The following is a 15,178-nucleotide window of genomic DNA, read 5'->3' as shown; positions in this document are numbered from 1 at the left end:
GCAAGTCCACTTGGGGGCGATGTTCTGCCCATCTAGGGCTGTTGCTCCATTGCAACGTGAGCCATTTTCTTAGCATCTGAGGTGGAGGCCACGGAGCCACTCTCAGTGCTTGAGGCCAACTTGCAGGAGCCAATTGAGCCATGGCTGCAGGAGAAGAGAGAGAGAGAAAAAAGAAAGAAGGAGTAGAGGTGGAGAAGCAGATGGTCACTTCTTCTGGGTGCGCTGACCAGGAATTGAACCCGGGACACCCACACGCTGGGCCGATGCTCTACCACTGTGCCAACTGGTCAGGGCCATAGAGCGATTTTTAACATGGACTTAATTATCTATATGAAACTCTATAAATGTCAGAAGTATATCTGAGATACCAAAAACCTTTTCATATAGTGTAATAGTCTATTTTCACAGGTTTGGTATAATAATCTGTTAAGAAACACTCCTTTAAAAAAAGAAAACAAAAGAATCAATAAAATTCATATGTGAAGAAAGAGCACCCTTTTAGTTCTATCAAATGAAAGAGATTTTTTTGATATTGTTGTAAAATAGTATATATCCCAGGCATAGGAACAGGTAAAAATTCAATCATATTTTCAATTGATCATACTTGTTTATTGCCAGCTTTATACTTTAAAATAAATCAGATTAATTTGCTGCTTATGAACATGGGAGAAATGACGGCAGTACCAAGAAATAAGTTGGGAGTATACAAGCTTCATCAAATAGTAGCTACCGAAGGCATTAATACTTACTAATTTTTAGCTGCTCTTAGATTATCCTACTTGTAAACTTCATTGGAGGAGTTACCACCTGCTACTCCAAATTTGCCCATGTCTTAAGAAATGTGCTTTCTGCCCTTTTTTATACTAACTTTAATTTATTGTATTAGTATGGATTCAAGTGTCCAACTCAATATAACACCCTCACCCCCCAACCACATGTCCCCCATTATACCCACTTTATCTCCCTCTCTGTAACTCCCTCCCCAATTCCCTCTGGTATTTGCTGTCCTGTTATCTATATCTATGTGTTATGTGTATATATATAATTTCACTAATCTCTTCACCTTCTCTGATCCCGTCCTCTCATCAACACCATACAGTTTCCTCTGACAGCTGTCCCTCTGCTCCCTGTGACCCTGCTTTTGCCTCTATTCTGTTCCTCAGTTCACCCTGTTCAACAGATTTCACATATAAGTGAGATCATTTGTTATTTTTCTTTCTTTCTTGGCTTATTTCACTTAGCATAATAATCTCCAGGTCCATCCATATCATCACAAAAGGAAAGATTTCCTTCTTTTTAATGGCTGCATAGTATTCCATTGTATATATGTACCACTTCTTTTTAATCCACTTGTCCACTCACAGACACTTGGGCTGTTTCCCGATCTGGGCTATTGTAAATAATGCTGCAATAAACATAGGAATGCATATCTTCTTTTGAATCAGTGTTTTGGGAATCTTAGGATATATTCCTAAAAGTGGGATAGCTGGGTCAAAAGGAAGTTCCATTTTTAACTTTTTGAGGAAACAGCATACAGTTTTCCACAGCGGCTGCACAAGTCTCCATTTCCACCAGCAGTGCAGGAGGGTTCCCTTTTCTTTACACCTTTGCCAGCACTTACTGTGTGTTGATTTGTTAATGAACGCCATTCTGACAGGTGTGAGGTGGAATCTCATTGTGGTTTTAATTTACATTTCTCTGATGATTAGTAATGTTGAACATTTTTTCATATGCCTATAGGCCATCTGTATGTTCTCTTTGGAGAAGTGTCTATTCAGTTCCTTTGCCCATTTTAAAAATTGGATTGTTTAGTTTCCTGGTGTTGAGTTTTAGAAGTTCTTTATAAATTCTGGTTATCAAGCCCTTATTAGATGTAATGGCGAATATATTCTCCCATTGTGTGGGTTTTTATTTTGTTCATGGTGTCTTTTGCTGTGCAAAAGCTTTCTAGTTTGATATAGTTGCATTTCTTTATTTTGTCCTTTATTTCGCTTGCCCGTGGAGATAAATCAGCAAATGTATTGCTAAAAGAGATATTGTAGAGTTTATTGCCTGTTTTCTCCCAAAATGTTTATGATTTCATGACTTACATTTAAATCTTTTATCCATTTTGAATTTATTTTTGTGAATGGTGTAGTTGGTGGTCTAGTTTCATTTTTTTGCATGTACCTGTCCAATTTTCCCAACATTATTTATTAAAGAGACTGTCATTATGCCATCGTATACTCTTACCTCCTTTGTCAAATATTAATTGACCATAAAGGCGTAAGTTTTTTTCTGGGTTCTCTGTTCTGTTTCATTGATCTGTATGCCTGTTCTTCATGCCAGTACCAAGCTCTTTTGATTGCAATGGCCTTGTAGTATAACTTATCAGGAAATGTGATATTTCTTACCTTATTCTTCATTTTCAAGATTGCTGAGGCTATTCGTGTTTCTTTTTGTTCTATGTAAATTTTTGAAATATTTATTCTATATCTTTGAAGTATGCCATTGATATTTTAATTGGAATTGCTTTGAATTTATAGATTGCTTTGGGTAGTATAGACATTTTAATGATGCTTATTCTTTCTATTCACGAACACAGTATATGCTTCCACTTATTTGTATCTTCCTTGATTTTTCAATGTCTTATAATTTTCGGAATACAAATCTTTTACCTCGTTGGTTAAATTTATTCCTAGGTATTTTACTTTTTTTTGTTGCAATAGTGAAGGAGATTATTTCCTTAATTTCTTTTTCTGACAGTTTATTGTTAGTGTATAAAAATGTCACTGACTTCTGAGTATTAATTTTACATCCTGCAACCTTGCCAAATTCATTTATCACATCTAATAGTTTTTTGATTGAAACTTTAAGGTTTTTTATGAACAGTATCACATCAGCAAATACTGATAGTTTTACCTCTTCTTTTACAATTTGGATGCCTTTTATTTTTTCTTCTTGTTTGACTGCTGTGGCTAGGACTTCCAGAACTATGTTGAACACAAATAATGAAAGTGGGTACCCCTGCCTTGTTCCTGATCTTAAGGGGATTGCTTTTAATTTTTGCCCATTGAGTATGATGTTCGCTGTGGGTTTGTCACAGATGACCTTTATCATGTTGAGGTATATTCCCTGTATTCCCGCTTTGATGAGTTTTGATCATAAATGGGTGCTGGATTTTATTAAGTGCTTTTTCTGCATCTATTGATATTACCATGTGATTTTTATCCTTTTTTTATAAATAAATTTTTATTAATTTTAATGGGGTGACATCAATAAATCAGGGTACATATATTCAAAGAAAACATGTCCAGGCCTGATCTGTGGTGGCGCAGTGGATAAAGCGTCGACCTGGAAATGCTGAGGTCGCCGGTTCAAAACCCTGGGCTTGCCTGGTCAAGGCACATATGGGAGTTGATGCTTCCAGCTCCTCCCCCCTTTCTCTCTCTCTGTCTCTCCTCTCTCTCTCTCTCTCTCTCATCTCTAAAATGAATAATAATAATAAAAAAACATGTCCAGGTTATCTTATCATTCAATTATGTTGCATAACCATCACCCAAAGTCAGATTGTCCTCCGTCACCTTCTATCTAGTTTCCTTTGTGCCCCCCCCCCCCCATAACCACCACACTCTTGTCCATGTCTCTTGGTCTCGTTTTTATGTCCTACCAATGTATGGTATCATGCAGTTCTTGTTTTTTTCTGATTTACTTATTTCACTCTGTATAACGTTATCAAGATCCCACCATTTTGTTGTAAATGATCTGATGTCATCATTTCTTATGGCTGAGTAGTATACCATAGTGTATATGTGCCACATCTTCTTTATCCAGTCTTCTATTTTTTTTTTTTACAGTGATTAAGGCCTTTAAGCAAACTCTTGGCCAATAGAGCAAGAATCCATAAAAGAGTAGTGTCCTTAACATGTTCACCAAGTCCAAGTTGGCACCAACACCATTCCAAATCCCTGCAAATGCAACCCAATACCAGTTTGGTCCGTTAGGAGCTATCACAAGGAGCAGGAGTCCAGAAAAAGTCCACATCCAGGAAAATTCCGCATGGCACTAGAATTGTTGTCACAATTCTATACTTTGCTGCTCATGTCCAAGTCCCAATGACCCCTGGTTCTAGCTGGTAATGATTCAGGTAGACAGGAAAAGCCAGCCCTGGCCAGTTGGCTCAGTGGTAGAGCGTCGGCCTGGCGTGCAGGAGTCCCGAGTTCGATTCCCAGCCAGGGCACACAGGAGAAACGCCCATCTGCTTCTCCACCCCTCCCCCACTCCTTCCTCTCTGTCTCTCTCTTCCCCTCCCACAGCCAAGGCTCCATTGGAACAAAGTTTGCCCGGGCACTGAGGATGGCTCTGTGGCCTCTGCCTCAGGCACTAGAATGGCTCTGATTGCGGCAGATTGACGCCCCAAGATGGGCAGAGCATCGCCCCCTGGTGAGCATGCTGGGTGGATCCCGGTCGGGCACATGCGGGAGTCTGTCTGACTGCCTCCCCGTTTCCAACTTTGGAAAAATACAAAAAAAAAAAAAAGCCATCTGCAGCATGTGTGGAGATGGAGCTTCTGTTCTCCTCTGCCGGGAGAGATGAGACCAGGTTGCTTTTCCCTGGAGGTCTGCGACTGTGGCGTGGTAAAGAGAACCTTGGGATACACTAAGCTGGGTGGCAAAGGTAAATTCATAATAGAAGTTGGCAAAAGGGGGAAAGAGAGTTCTAAATTAGGAGTAGGTCCCAGCCTGAAATATGAGTGGGGCATTGAGGTAGGAGGAATAAAGGAAACACTATATATTAAACAAAGCAGCAGAAAATAGGACTATCAACACCCACAACGGAGATCTTCAAGGGAAGAATAAAAAACCTGACTATTCAGGCAAGACATAGTTAAGTGGCCCTTGTGTAAGTGAGATCAGTTTACCTGCTTCTTGGAAGAAATACCCTAGGCTCGTCCACAGTGTCGTAGATGGGGCCGAAGGCCCTGGGCACATTCAGCCTTCAGGGGCAAATCCCAGCATTCTGGGCAAGGTTAGGTCATAGATGGCTGGAGCAGGGCTGGAAGAGACTGAACCCTAGAGGAGCGAGGGGGAAGCCTACCTTCCAGTATCCCCTTTTCCTCACAGCAAAGGCATATAAGCCTGGCAGGCTTTAGTCAATGACCTTCCTATTCACTATTGAAGCAGGACCCAGATGGAATCCTATGAGACCCCTTTGGGGCATTGGAGCCTTTAAGGTCGTATCCTAAAAGCTGGTAGTTCACCTGATCTCTATTGGGCTTTTTCTGCCTCTAGGTATCTTAAAAGCCATGCTCAGAAGAACTCACTGAGGGGTTTGAGGATCCCCTTATTCTTCTTTTTATGTGATGAATCATATTTATTGATTTGCAAATATTGTATCAGCCTTGCCTCCCTGGAACGAATCCCTCTTAATTATGATGTATGATCTATCTGATGTATCACTGGATCCGGTTTGCTAATATTTTGTTGAGAATTTTAGCATCTATGTTCATCATGGATGTTGCCTATAGTTTTCTTTCTTTGTAGTGTCTTTGCCTAGTTTTGGAATGAGGATACTGCTTGTCTCATAAAATGAGCTTGGATGTCCTCCCTCCTCTTAAATTTTTTGAAATAGCTTGAGAAGGATAAGTGTTAGTTCTTCTTTGAATTGTTGGTAGAATTCATCTGTGAACCCATCCGGTCCAGCAGTTTTGTTTGCTGGGAATTTTTCATAACTGTTTCAATTTCATTTGTTCTAATCGGTTTGTTTAGGTTTTTTGATTCTCCCAACTAAGTTTTGAAAGATTATGTGTGTCTAGGAATTCATCTATTTCATCTAGGTTGTTCAATTTTCTGGCATATAGGTCTTCATAGTATTTTCTTGCAAATCTTTGTATTTCTGCAGTGTCAGTTGTTACTTCTCCACTCTTTTCTAATTTTATTTGAATCCTCTATTTTTCTTGATCAGTCTGGTTAAAGGTTTGTCAATCTTGTTTTTCTTTTCAAAGAACCAGCTCTTGGTTTATCGTTTGTATTTTTTTTAGCTTCCATGGCATTTATTTCCATTCTGATCTTTATTGTTTCCTTTCTTCTACTCCCTCTGGGCTTTCTTTGTTGTTCTTTTTCTAGTTCTTTCAGGTGCAGGGGTAAGTTGTTTATTTGAGCTTTTTCTTGCTTCTTAAGGAATGCCTGTAATACTATAAACTTCCCTCTCAGGACTGCTTTTGCTGTGTCCCATAGATTTTGATTTGGTGTATGTTCATTTTCATTTGTTTCAAGGAAATTCTTGGTTTCTTCCTTGATCTCATTGTTAACCCATTCATTATTTAATAGCATGCTATTTAGCCACCAAGTGTTTGAATGTTTTTCAGTTTTTCTATCATAGTTGATTTTCTATTGTAGTTTCATGCCATTGTGAACAGAGAAGATGCTTGATATGATCTCAATCTTCTTAAATTTACTGAGACTCGTTTTGTGTCCTAACATGTGGTCTATCCTAGATAATATACCATGAACACTTGAAAAGAATGTATATTTTGCCGCTTTGGGGTAAAAGGTTCTGAAGATATCAATTAAATCTAGTTGATCTAGTGTGTCACTTAAGGCCGCTGTTTCTTTGTTAATTTTCTGTCTGGAGATCTATCCATTGATGTTAGTGGGGTATTAAAAACCCCTACTATTATGGTATTGCTGTTGATCTTGCCCTTTAAGTCCACCAAAATCTGCTTTATATATTTAGGTGCTCCTATATTATGTAGATGCATAAATATTTACAATGGTTATATCCTCCTGTTGGATTGCTCCCTTTACCATTAGTAGTAAACTCCTTTATCCCTTAGTACAACCTTTGTTTTAAAGGCTACTTTGTCACATGTAAGTATTGCATGAAATATACTGCTCACAAAAATTAGGGGGTATTTCAAAATGAATATGAAGCAATAAAAAAAGCACTTGATTTTCTTTATTAAACAAAAACATCAGAAAAGCAAACGATAAGTCAAAGAAAGTTGATTATGCAAATGAAATGCAAAACCAACTTTATTTCATTGATGAAAATGTGCTATACAAAAGGCTGAAAGTACTAGAATATCTGCATGTTCCCTGATGTCCTAATTTTTGTGAGCAGTATACTTTTTCTATCCCTTTACTTTTTTTTAAAGCAGCATCTTTCTATTTATTTATTTATTTATTTATTTATTTATTTATTTATACAGGGACAGAGATAGAGTCAGAGAGAGGGATAGATAGGAACAGACAGGAATGGAGAGAGATGAGAAGCATCAATCATCAGTTTTTCGTTTTGACACCTTAGTTGTTCATTGATTTGTTTCTCACATGTGCCTTGACTGCAGGCCTTCAGCAGACCGAGTAACCCCTTGCTTGAGGCAGCGACCTTGGGTCCAAGCTGGTGAGCTTTTGCTCAAGCCAGATGAGCCCACACTTAAGCTGGCGACCTCGGGGTCTTGAACCTGGGTCCTCCGCATCCTAGTCTGACACTCTATCCACTGCGCCACTGCCTGGTCAGGCTCCATCCCTTTACTTTTTAATCTATGTGGATCTTTTGTTCTGAGGTGAGTCTCTTGTAGACAGCATATGTACAGTCCCGTTTTCTTATCCATGCAGCTACCTTATGTCTTTTGAATGGAGCATTTAATCCATTTACATTTAAGGTTATTATAGATATGTCTTATTTAATGCCATTTTATTTTTTAAATCTACAATCCTCTTTCTCTTGATTTCTTTTTTCCTTTGTTCTTCTTACAGCAGGCCCCTTAACATATCTTGCAGTACTAGCTTGGTTGTAATAAATTTCTTTATTTTTTTTTTCATGACATAGAGAGAGAGAGACAGGGACAGATAGGAAGGGAGAGAGATGAGAAGTATCAATTCTTCATTGTGGTATCATAGTTGTTCATTGATTGCTTTCTCATATGTGCCTTGACTGGGGGATTACAGCAGACCAAATGACTCCTTGCTCAAGCCAGCAAACTTGGGCTCATGCTGGTGAGCCTTGCTCAAACCAGATGAGCCCACACTCAGCTGGTGACCTCGGTGTTTCAAACCAGGGTCTTCCACATCCCAGTCCGACAGTCTATCCACTGAGCCACCACCTTGTCAGACCCTTGATTCTTTTATTGCTTGGGAAACTTTTTATTTCTCCTTCAACTGTAAATGATAGCCTTGCTGGATAAAGTAGTGTTGGTTGTAGGTTCTTGTTTTGTATAAGTTTGAATCTTTTTTGTCAATCCCTTCTGGTCTCAAGTGTTTCTGTTGAGAAGTTGGATGTCATCCTGATGGGGGCTCCTCTGTAGGTAATTAACTGCTTTTCCTTGCAGCTTTTAGTATTCTTTCTTTGTCTATTATTAATTATGATTGGTATAGGCCTCCTTGGTTTCTTCTTTAATGGGATTCTTTGCTTCTTAAACTTGTGTGACTCTTTCCTTCATCTATTTAGGGAAATTTTCAGCTGTGATTTCTTCAAACAGGTTTTCTATCCCTTGTTCGTTCCCTTCTCCTTCAGAAACCCCTCTGATGTGGATGTTGTTTCTTTCATGTTGTCACCGAGGTATCTTAGAATTTCCTCAGTCTTTTTGAGCCTCCTCTTGTTGTGCTGTTCTGCTTCTGTGCTTTAGTTTATCTTGTCCTCTAAATTGCTGATTTGATCCTCTGCTTCATCCAACCCGCTGTTGATTCCTTTTAGTGCAGTCTTCATTTCTGATATTGTATTTGTCATGTCTGGTTCTTTTTTATGATTTCAAGGTCCTTTTTGATCCTTGCTATCTCTTTGTTTAGGTACTCATTATGACCATTCATTGTTGCTCTAAGGTCCTTGAGCATCCTAAAAATCATTATTTTAAACTCTGCATCTGGTAGTTTGGTTACTTCCATTTCACTTAGTTCTTCTGCTGGGGATTTCTTTTGGTGATTCATTCGAGTCATATTTCTTTGCCCATTTTGTCTGTGTATTAGGTAGTGCTATCTGACTTTGCAATTTGTTGTGGTGTCTTTATGAAGAAGATGGGCTCCAGGCCACTTGATTTCCTTGCTCTAGGAATGCTTCTTGAGGGTAGTATTTTTCCTCCTGTTGTGAGTATTGAATGCAGTTGGTCCTTTCATAGGTGTGGTTATCCCTTCAGGCTGGCTGGCTCTAAGGATCAACCTTAATCATATGTATTAGATACTGGGCAGTGTATGCACTGTTGGGAGCATTTATCCTCCACAGTGTCTGGTGCCTGCTGGACTCCTCCTTTCGGCATGCTGCTTGTGTAGTTAGCTGAGTCTAGGGTTGGTGCTGTCTGCTACCCACTACTGGTTGTTGGTTCTAGGTCTTCTTGGGTTGGCGTCAGCTGTTGTTTGTAACCTGCCATTGGTTACCTGTCTGGAGCTACTGCTCTGTTCACTGTTTATGTCTGAGTTTCCTGTGTCTGGGTAGTGTTGGAGGGACCAATCTGTGTATAAGGATCAGCTTCCTTCTGCTTAAAGATGACAGCAGCTCTGTAACAGCCCCAAGCTCTGTAAGATTTTCATCCACTTTCAGCTGCTCTATCTCCTCTTGCAGCTGCCTGGTCTTCCCACAAAGTCTTCTGTAGAAAGACTTTAGTGTGGGCTCAGACTGGTCTCCTGAAACCAACCCCTCTACAGGTTGCAAGCTTGGTGAGTTAGGGCAGCTAAGGTTGGGAATACAATGTTAGTGGGACCCCCTACTTTAGGGGTCTCTTGGTCACGAGCTCAGTACAGGGTAAGTGGTCCCTACTTCAGAGCCTAATCCCTCAGCCACTGCTGGCTACTCAAATTTTACTTCTCCCCAGCAAGGTGAGCAGCAGGTTCAGATCAAGTGGGGCTGACAGTCCTCTCTGCAAAAGTTCTTACAGCTGGTAAGACCCTAGTCTCAGGGAGGAAAACTGGGAGAGTCTTCTCCCTGGGCTAACTGTGACCCCCCCTTGAAAGTGGCTAATCCCCTCAACCAGAACCAACAATAGGCTTGCGGGGACCCACACTTTAAATGTCCATGCTCCAAGCCCTCTCCTTTCCCTGTGGAATCTAGTGCAATGGAGAAGACTATCAGCTGACTGTAAGTTCCACTCCATCTAATGCACATGAGCCACTGTTCTGGTGCTGATCACAGAAGGTGGAACTCACCTCAGCTGGGCCAGGTGTGAGGAGCCCTTCCTTAGGATACCACTCTAGCAAGGGTTGTTAGGTCCTGAACCAATGTTCTCTGCAGATGGCCACTGGATGTGCCAGTCCTGGGCCTCCCTGGAGTGAACCTGGCACAGACCAGTGGGAGACACTGCCCGTGACTGACCCTCAGCAACCTTCATGAGTTTGTAGCTGCTTCTGCTCTGCCCAGGTGTATGTGGAACTACCAAGCTGTGCACCTAAGCTGGATTTTATGCACACTAGGTCTGGGGGAAGGTCCACAAAAGGCCAAGGTTCCCTGAGTCCAGCCTCCTTCAGCCTCTGTCTGCTTGTTGGGCTAAGCTACTAAAGAAAACCTCTGGTAGAGTCTAGAACCTTTGGCAATTCAGAGATTAGGAAGGGTGGTGGGTATGGCTCCACTCCTCAGCTTCAAGTGTCAGTCTGTCTAGACTTTTCTCACAGACCTCAGTAGTGTGTGGTCACCAGTTCAGTGGGTATGGCCTCTGAGACCCAGCCGGGTGGTCTGCCTGCAGTCAGGACAGTTTTTACTGAATACTGTGTGAGGTAGAAGCACCAGTCATTGACTCCGGAGCATGCAGGGGAAATCTTCAGTCTCAATGCAAAAAAACTGAGTCATTGACAGGCCCCCTCCTTCCTGGCTTTGTAGAACAACCCAGTCTCCATGGGTTGGACTGGAGAGACTCCCAAGGGCGGGGCAGTTGCTTTTCCTCAGGCTGATACCACACAGAGGCGACTGCTTCACCCATGAAAGATGGCAACTGAAGTACTGGAGAATGACTCAGCACAGGGGTTCTGGTGGCCATCCCCCACAGTGTCTCTCCCTGGACCACCAACTTCACATTCTCCTCATGCACCTGTAGTCCTCTCAGCTCTTCTCTGCCATAGCACTGGGTAAGGGCTGTGAATGAGACTTTCTGCACTGGCCCTTTAAGATGGAGCCTGCATCTCTGAGAACTCCCATCTCTTTCTCACAGACAGAAACTTTGGCTCTTTTCACCACAAAATGCTGTGTGGGCGCCTCTTCCAGGCTCTGGGGCTCTAAGCTGGGGCTCCGGGTGTGGGGCTGAGGACCCTCCCCTCTCTGCAGTTAGAGTCCTTCCAGACCCTCCACCACCGCTTGCCCCTGGGAGCAGGGCAGCTCTTTCCCCATCTCCGCCCTTCCTATCAGTCTTGTTGTGGCTTCTTCTGTGATCCCTGGTTATAGACTCCTCTTCATTTAGGCCAAAATTGGTTTTTCAAGATGATTGTTCTTAAATTAGGTTGTAATCTGATTTGGTCCTGGGAGGTGGCAGTTGAAATGTCTGCCTACTCTGTCATCATTTTGGAATCCCTCTTGTTTTATTAAGAAATTAAAGTTAATGGGTGACACTGATCATAAGAGTAGACAGGTTTTAGGTGAACATCTCCACAGCATTTGAACTGTTGATTGCATTGTGTGTCCACCACCCAAAGTTAAATCATTTTCCATCACTGTGTATTTGTCTCTCTTTATTCCCCTTCCCCTGGTAACCACTTCACTGTTGTCTATGTTTTTGAGTCTGTTTTATATCCCACCTGTGTGTGAAATCATGTAATTCCTGGCTTTTTCTGATTTACTCATTTCACTTAGTATAAAGTTCTCCAGGTCCATCCATATTGTCATAAATGGCAATGTGTCATCTTCTTATGGCTGAGTAGTATTCCATTATATATATGTACCACATCTTTATCCAATCCTCTATCAAGGGACACTTTGGTTGTTTCCATGGCCACTGTGGATAATGCTGCAATGAACATGGGAGTGCATGTGTCTTTGCGTACCAATTTTTTTTTTGAGTTTTTGGGTAGATACCCAGTAAAGGGATTGATGGGTCATATGGTAATTTTATTTTTAATTTTTTGAGGACCTGCCATACTGTCTTCCATAATGGCTGTACCAGCTTACATTCCCACCACCAGTGAATGAGGGTTCCTTTTCTCCATAGCCTTTCCAACACTTGTTATTACCTGTCTTACTGATAACAGCCAATTTAATGGGAGTGGGGTGGTATCTCATTGTAGTTTTTATTTGCATTTCTCTAATAGCTAGTGAAGATGAGCACCTTTTCATACATTTGTTAGCCATTTTCATGTCTTCTTGGTATAACTGTCTGTTCAGGTCCTCTTCCCATTTTTTTAATTGGATTGTTTGCTTGTTTGTTGCTAAGCTTTGTGAAGTCTTTATATATTTTGGCTATTAACTCCTTATCAGAGTTATTGTTTGTACATATCATCTCCCATTTAGTTGGCTGCCTTTTTGTTTTGTTGTTGGTTTCTTTTGCTGTACAGCTTTTTAGTTTGATAAAATCCCATTCATTTATTTTTGTCTTTACAGTCGTCCCTCACCATATCATGGTTCACTTTTCGCAATCTCATTGTATCATGAATTTTTAAATTGTATATATCCAATTTTGTATTGCGGATTTTTTGCTGTATTGTAGGATTTTGCAGCATATAGTTATTTTTATATATTTATTATTTTAATTATCTTTGCAGTAAAATAAGCAAAATAAGTGTGGGAAAGGTTTATAAGTGTGGGGAGATTTTATAAAGCCTTAATATATATATAAATAATAAAATAAATATAAGGCTGCTACTTTGTGAATTTTGCCTATTCCAGGGGGGTCTGGAACCAAACCCCTGCGATAGATGAGGGACCACTGTACTTTCCTTGCCTTTGGGGTCAAATTTATAAAATGTTCTCTATGGCCAAGGACCATAAGTTTAGTGTCTATGTTTTCTTCTATGTAGTTTATTGTTTCAGATCTTATTTTTTTAAGTCTTTGATCCATTTTGAATTAATTTTTGTGCAGGGGACAAACTATAGTCAAGTTTCATTCTTTTGCAAGATATGTTTTCTTATGGTGAATGGTTGTGCAAGGAAATAGTTTACTTCTCTACACAAAGTTGAACTTCCTTTGTGCTTAATCACATTTAAAAATTTTTTTAAAAACATGCTAAATTAAGTCACAAGAGTAAATACTAGGTCATACTTGTTCAATAAGCGGCATATGCAAACCACCTATACCAGCAGTTTTCAACTTTTTAAATTATATAGTACACATAAACTAATTATTAAAATTCTGCACTTCTGCACACCTAAAATATATTTTTTTGTTAATTTGAGAAACGAAAAAGCATAATTTTGATTGATTTACCCAAAAATATATAGTAATAGTAGTAATTACCCTTTTCACTCCTAAGTGACTGTTTAAAAAAAAAAAATCAGGTGCCTATATAGGGGTCCTTGGGTTATGACCATCTTGACAAACAATGTTTTGAGTTTATGACACTCACTTCCCTAAGAACTTAAAAAAATTGAAACCTGAGTGTTTTAGCTTCCACCATTAGCGTCGTACTTACAGACTATTTGAGCGAACTAGTTCCAGACTAGCCTGGAACAATTCTTCAAGAGGGTAGAGAGACCTGCAACAGATCCTATACCCTCTACATCAGCTGCTTCTTGAGATGAAACATCTCCTGCAGGTTCCTTAGGCAATCCTGATTCACCTGACCCAGTATCTACAGTACCTTCTGCAGGTTCTCCTGCCTCTCCAGCTTCCTTCTCCCTATAGGTCACTCTCTCCCATCCTGCAATGCCCCTTCCAGTGTGCAAGCCAACCACAGGAATAAAGGTAAGAAATTCTTTTTACACTCATTTTTGGGTCATTTTTCCTGCTAATACAGTAGTGTACAGTACAGTATCTTTGTCCTTTTTCTTTTTTCTGTGGCTTAGCTGTGTTTCCATGTTCTAAATTATGATTTTAAAAGTGGGTTAGGATAGGTAAGTGACTTAGGCTAGGGTGTGTTTCGACTTACACCAAAATTCGGGTTATATCACTGTTGGAGGAATGGAACTAATGTCGTAACCTAAGGACCCCCTGTACTTGTATATAAGGATTTCTGGTACCAAGAATTAAATGAATCAGATGTAACCTTATAATGCAATGTGACCAGTAAGATGCAACTCTATTATATGACCTATATATTTATGGTCCAAGATAGGGCATTCATACCAGATGGTTATTTTTGTGTTGGCTGTTGTCATTTTTTTATTTGACAAAGGGAAAAGAGGTCACTTCCCCTGACTAAATAGTCAAGTATTATATGTTCTAAAAATTTGGCAGCACATTGGTTGAAAATTGCTACCCATTAAACTGATATTCAACTTGAGTCTAGGAGCCAATCTCACTTATATAAAAACGCTTTTGGTGATCCTAAGTCTAATACCGTGTCACCTAACACCTTGCCACAAGATGAACCACCCTTTACTCTATAGCAAGAAGTTTAATTCTGTTGTTTCCCAGCATTCCACAACTGTGTCCCATCCCCTGAAGTTGTTCAGTGAATCTGCATAATGTTTCTGCTGGCAAAGGCCCAAGCAGGTTACTGTGACATAAATCTGCTCAGGTATCCTGCTTTTGTCCAATGTAGATATACATCCAGTCCAGGAAACATATCTATACAAATGATCTAGGCATATTTTAAGATTCTGCTATTTGGTGAGCCTGCCTGGGTCATGTGATTCTACTCTGATGAAACTGCTCAAGAAGCCGGGCATGACAGGTCCAATACTCATACTAAACAGAATGTAATTGTGACTATGCCACAACAAAACCCGAGGACTTGTAATTCTTTCAATCAACATATTGATTCTATACTAATTATGGGAGTGTATTTCTAACTCCTAGGGCAACCAAGATACCAATAGCTCATATACTATGATCATGAACTACCTTAGTGATTAAGAAGAGCATTAAGTGTATAAAAACTTCTTATCTATATCAAGCTCTATGTTTATATAGAATAATCTCTTGAGGAAATATATTTTTCTTAAAAAGCACTAAGACATTAAAAACAAAACCTCTATATTGTGTGAGTATGTGAACTATTTTTATAATAGGGAAAAGTCCCATATTCATAACGGAGAAAAGGAATAAAATTAAATTTTTAGGCTTTTCTTTCCCAATCTGAATACTGATTTTATTTTTAAAGAACTTTTTTTTCTTTTTTCTTTTCACATA

The 15,178-nt window shown here is 39.9% G+C and overlaps 1 protein-coding gene across 2 annotated transcripts in view; it reads right to left on the bottom strand.

Moving 5' to 3' along the window:
- The window catches only part of PELI1 (pellino E3 ubiquitin protein ligase 1), a 66,028-nt gene that overhangs the window by 25,486 nt on the left and 25,364 nt on the right, over positions 1–15,178 (bottom strand). The window lies entirely within an intron of this gene.

This window comes from Saccopteryx leptura, chromosome 3 (assembly GCF_036850995.1).
Source record: "Saccopteryx leptura isolate mSacLep1 chromosome 3, mSacLep1_pri_phased_curated, whole genome shotgun sequence".
Taxonomy (NCBI): Eukaryota; Metazoa; Chordata; class Mammalia; order Chiroptera; family Emballonuridae; genus Saccopteryx; species Saccopteryx leptura.
Note: the sequence above shows the minus strand (reverse complement) of the source record. Positions and strands in the feature narration are given on the sequence as shown.